We start from the raw sequence: 5332 nt of genomic DNA on the forward strand, positions 1-5332 counted from the left end.
CACCAAGCTAGCCGCTGAACTAGTAGCCGAGCTAGCAGCTGAGTTAGCAGCAGAAAGCTCTCAGACGTAGCATCCATGTTTCTGGTAGAGGTGGTGACTTTTTTTTTAAAGTCTTAGTTTTAAACAACTTTGAAGCGTAATTTCATATATTTGGCGATTTTTTTAATCATTAAAATTTGGCAGGGTGGTTAACAACACACTGTGGGATGTCAAACTCAGAACACATGTTTATTCTTACTTTACACAGACTTTAATTGTATTCTTTTATCTAGCTTAATTTTATATTTTGCTAAGCATTTCGCTAAGCATGATTTACCTCTTTGTGATATTCATCTGCTGCATTTCTGCAACATCAAGTTTCAGTCCATTGGTGTCCTTGCACTTCAAAATTTGGGGGATTTTCAGCAGCGTGAGGTTCCACTTTTGAACACCAAAGGCCTGATACACCAAAACACATATAGGTTATGAATTTATGCTGCAACTGGTGAAGATTTTATTAATTTGTTAATGGGTAAACGTCAGTTTCAGTTCACTCACCACATCTGAAATGGTGGAGTGAAGCAGCTCAGCATCTTCGGTCACTTGTTGCCCAACATCAGACCTCCAGCACTTCTTTAGCTGTCTCCGCTTGATTTGGACAAGATGTTTGAAGTAAAGCTGAGTGATGAGTTTATAGACCTCGTCCATCACTCTCTGAAAAACAAATAAGTACAGTTTAGTTATTTACAGGTCATATACAACATTTTTTTTTTGTATGTAAAATAAATGTCTTCATATTACTTCACATCCAATCAGCAAATATATAAATCTTTAACTTTTTATTAAATCACCAGCAAACCCAGAGTCAAGTCTTAGGTCAAATATCTTTACTTAAGATTTGAGTGCAATGATCAGATTTTTAACGTACCTCTTGGACATCCTGACACCACATCAGTTTGGGGAAACGTATTTTTACTTCTTCAACCAACTTGGAGAAATGCTCGTTCTTTGATTTGAAGTAGTTCTTAAGGTGGCTCTGTGTGAAAGAAATTGTGATTTAATGAAACATTTTTCAGTACAACTATTATTTCCAGTGAAAAGAATGGCCTCAAGTGACCTTCAAACTGATGGAAATTGTATATTACAGCTTATGTATATTGTGTCTATAAATTGAACCTCTGTGTAGCCAGCAACAATCTCCAACAGGAGCTTCATAGTTAGATCCTCCATCTCGTCAAGCACTTTCACAGTGTCGTCAGGAAGGGAAGTTTTGATGTTGTTACTTTTGGTCTGGACATGCTGCCTGAAAAGAGAGTTTACATCATCAACACAAATCAACTCATAATGGTCAATTATCGTCATCACATTTCTGCACACTACCTCAAACTCCTGCATCAGTGACTGCATCACCCTGAGGTGATTTGTGTGGTTTAACAGCATTTTATATTATTTCCTTGTGATTTGTAATGTGATTTTATTACAAACTATGTTTGCATTGGAAGATAAGGTTTTGAATTGAATTACCAATTAAGACAAGGGTGCTCAAATACTCACTTGAGAGCTTCACAGTTTCGCAAAGTCTTCAGGAAGAGTTTCATGTCTGGCTCGGCTTTCTGTGTTTGATTTCTAAGAATCTCAGTCTGCTCAGTGGTGTACCTACAAACCAAAAAAGGATGCTGTCATATAAACAGCACAAAAAGTAAGGAAATTTGTGTTTGTGTGTAGATTATTTCTTTGTTGTAACAATGCTTCTTGGCAGTAAATCTTATACCACTGGAAAGCCTATTTCTCTTTTAAATGGTGCCACATTTGTAAGGAACATGCATTTGTGGGATGAGCAGCAGAGCTGAGTATGTGGGTTACGCCATTGAAAAATTTGGCAAATCTTCTCTGCCAATGCTTATTCTGCTATTGACTCTTGTTTGGCGTTGTTTGGTAGATTGGATGACTGCAGTCTGAAGACAGAGACAAGACAAGACAAGACATATGCCATTTAACAATATATTCATTTAACAAACAGAAGCCGCAGTAGTGTGTGGAAGAACCATACACAGCCACAACAGCCTGGCACTTCCTCCTCTTGCTGGTCACACGCTGCTGTAACACGTCAGCCAATGTGGTTGTGTTGGTCACTCTTGCATGAACAACACCCACAAGTGTTCAATGGGATAGAGGTCGGGACTACTGGCAGGCCGTTCCATGCCCTCCACTCCCAAATTCTGGAGGTAGTCTCTGATAAACCTTGCTCTGTGGTGGCAAGCGTTGTCATCTTGGAGGATAGAGTTTGGTCCCAGACTGTGGAGATATGGGATTGCCACTGGTTGCAGAATCTCATCTCAATATCTCTCTGCATTGATTGATTGCCTCCAATGATACACCCAACACCATCACACTGCCTCCACCAAAGAAGGCAGAGAAGATTTGACATATTTTTCATGGGCACATACTGAGTTCTGCTGCTCATCAAATGCATGTTCCTTACAAATGTGGCACCATTTAAAAGTGATAATAAACATGATTGCCAACAGTACAAGATTCATTGCCAAGAAGCATTGTTACAACAAAGAAATAATCTACCAAACACAAATTTCCTTACTTTTTGTGCTATGTTTAGTATCTACAATAGTATACAGCAGTCTAAACAAGGCAAACGAGTTTAATTGTGATATTAAGAGTGATATTTAAGTTTGTGTCAGGACAAAAATGAGGTCTCTGAGATGTTATATTTCTCACATTATCATAATCAAATCTCAAAATTAAAGCCTCTGGGTGGAAATCTGTGTTAAAATCATATATGTTTAATGTAAAAACAGATTCTCACGTCTTCACAAACACCAGTAGCTCTTGGAAACAAACCTCCTGAACACCGTCAGATAGTGTTTTCCTGATTGGTTCTGCAGCTTTGCACATGGCATCAGTGCACTTAAAGACAGACAGAAGAACAGATGTCTTTTAATTCAGATATAATATCATTACAGAACAAAATACAATAATATATTAGGAACAACAACTAACCCAACCCAACAACAGCCAACAAATAAGTAGATTAAACACACAGTTTAATTTGACTAATAGCACAATACATACAAATAAATAAGACCTGAGTAAACCAATATACACACGCAGTAGACACATGCAGTAGATATAAACTAGACTCATTTCCCACAGTCTCTTAAAGCAGGCATGTCAAACTCATTTCACAAAGTTTGCAGGTTTTTGTTCCAACCAATGAAGAGCACACTGTCATCAAGTGTCTGAAGAGACACAACCCTTTATTGTCTTCAGCTAACAGCTAAAATACCTGAATGGCGTCCACATTCAATTGAATGAAAGCTTCGTCACTATCATCGCCTTCTTGGCTTCTCTCATTCTGCAGGATTTCCTCCAGAGTTTCTCTGATGTCTTTCTGTGCACAAAAGGAGACAAGCCCTAATAAGTATGTATGGATTTCCAAAGTAATTGAACATGAAGAATAATCTTCTTTTTTTTTAGCACTCTTACCCGCACATTTTCGTGCAGTTTGTCCTTTGCTTTTGTCATCCACTCTGTGAACAGCATGGGGTCGGCATATTTTATTTTCTGAGGGGAAGCAGCGCCCGGTGTGTCCCGACTGTGAAAGCACCACAAATGCCAACATCAGAATTGACTAACAGTATGTTTCACTGCTGTATCTGATAAATAGTGGAAGAGTCATTCAGAATACAAATGAGAGGTATGTTTACATGCATACAACCTGATTAACCTAGCTGCCTTTTGAAATTGTAATGTTAACATAAAAACCAGAGTATGGTCTCAAGTAACTACAACATGCTTTTCTTATGTGTGGGCCAATTAGTTCAAATCAAAAACAAATCCCAGACCATTTTTGAGTCTCAAATATACTTGATATCCTTATTGGTTGATGTGCGGCAGGATCTTTATGAGAATGGTGCATGTTAACAAGACCCAAATGAAATGCCCACCTGCACTGCTTGGACACATTCAGGACAGGCCAACCATAGAAAAATGCCAATCACTAGTTTTTAAATGTGCACTGTACTTAAATTAAGATGCATAGACATTTCAGGAAAGGTTTCTAAAAACATCTAAAAAATTACGCTTAAACTTTTGGTTTATTGGAGCATCATATTGCTGTACAGGAATTGTTTGACATTTTGGGAAATACAATTATTTACTCTGGTAAAGAGTTAGATGACAAGATTGGTAGATCGTAGTCAATTAGCTTTGCTTTGCACAAACAGGAACAGCTCGCCAGCTTCTGTCCAAAGGTTTAAAAATGATTTAATCATTATATCCTATTAGTAACGTATCTCTTCCTGTGTCAGGTCAAGATATGTTACCAAGTTATGTGTTTTCTGAACTGATCAATCCCGAGTTTTGCATTTGAGGCCAGACCTTATTCCAGTCATTACAGTTGGTTGAATTTGAAAAACAAAAAATTTAAATTTAAGATACAGAATGTGGTAGATAAATACCTTAGATATGTCTGTCGGACCCAGTTTAACAGCACAAAGGAATTCTTGGAGGTGCTGATGTTCTGCAATAGACCATTCAGGTGATCAATTGTCTGATGATTGTAACAGTCAAACAGACAACTCTTCAACTCATTACATGTAATCCGGGAAGCCAGCCTCTCAAGCTCTTTCTGCACGACTGTCTCTAGTTCCAGCAGGTGCTGCTGAAGGTTCCTCTCTATCTCTTCCGGTGGCTTCGGAAAGTGCTGGTTCATAGATCGTTGTATCAGTTGAACAACACTCTGCTGATTCTCCTGTGCTGAAATAGGCGCTTTACAACTAGATCCATCCACAGAGGTCTCGTCAGGGGTCACTCGAAGAATCTTGGCTAGTTCCTGAAGTGTGATCTCTTCAATCCACAAGAGTTTCAAACCCAACAGAGATTATGTTATAATGACAGAAATAACAAACATATTTTTAGTCATGCTGGCATCATGGCTGTATGTTATTCTTTTGCTTGGTCGATTACTTTTGTCATCTAATAGATGTTGAGGTTGAAATGGTTTGCTGATGATTGAGCCTCATGACTATTTTAGTTTATTTAACAGGGATCATACAGATAAACATTGTTACACACAGAGAGGCAATGCAACAGATGTCACATTTACCTTGTAAAATATCTCAACATCTTTGTTCGAATGGAATGGAATAGAATAGAATAGAATAGAATAGAATAGAATAGAATAGAATAGAATGGAATGGAGTGGAGTGGAGTGGAGTGGAGTGGAGTGGAGTGGAATGGAATGGAATGGAATGGAATGGAATAGAATAGATTGGAATGGAATGGAAGGAATAGAATAGAATAGAATAGAATAGAATGGAAGGAATAGAATAGAATA

General features: G+C 38.0%; 1 long non-coding RNA gene across 1 annotated transcript; it reads right to left on the minus strand.

The window, feature by feature from the left end:
* Window positions 1-1222: 1222 nt before the first annotated feature.
* Window positions 1223-2834, minus strand: LOC128375678 (uncharacterized). Its single transcript, XR_008323101.1, has 3 exons — window positions 2801-2834; window positions 1534-1635; window positions 1223-1282 (listed from the first exon to the last, which is right to left on the minus strand). It is a non-coding gene; the product is annotated as an uncharacterized LOC128375678 (long non-coding RNA).
* Between the last annotated feature and the right edge of the window lie 2498 nt (window positions 2835-5332).

Source organism: Scomber japonicus, chromosome 16 (genome assembly GCF_027409825.1).
Source record: "Scomber japonicus isolate fScoJap1 chromosome 16, fScoJap1.pri, whole genome shotgun sequence".
Lineage (NCBI taxonomy): Eukaryota > Metazoa > Chordata > Actinopteri > Scombriformes > Scombridae > Scomber > Scomber japonicus.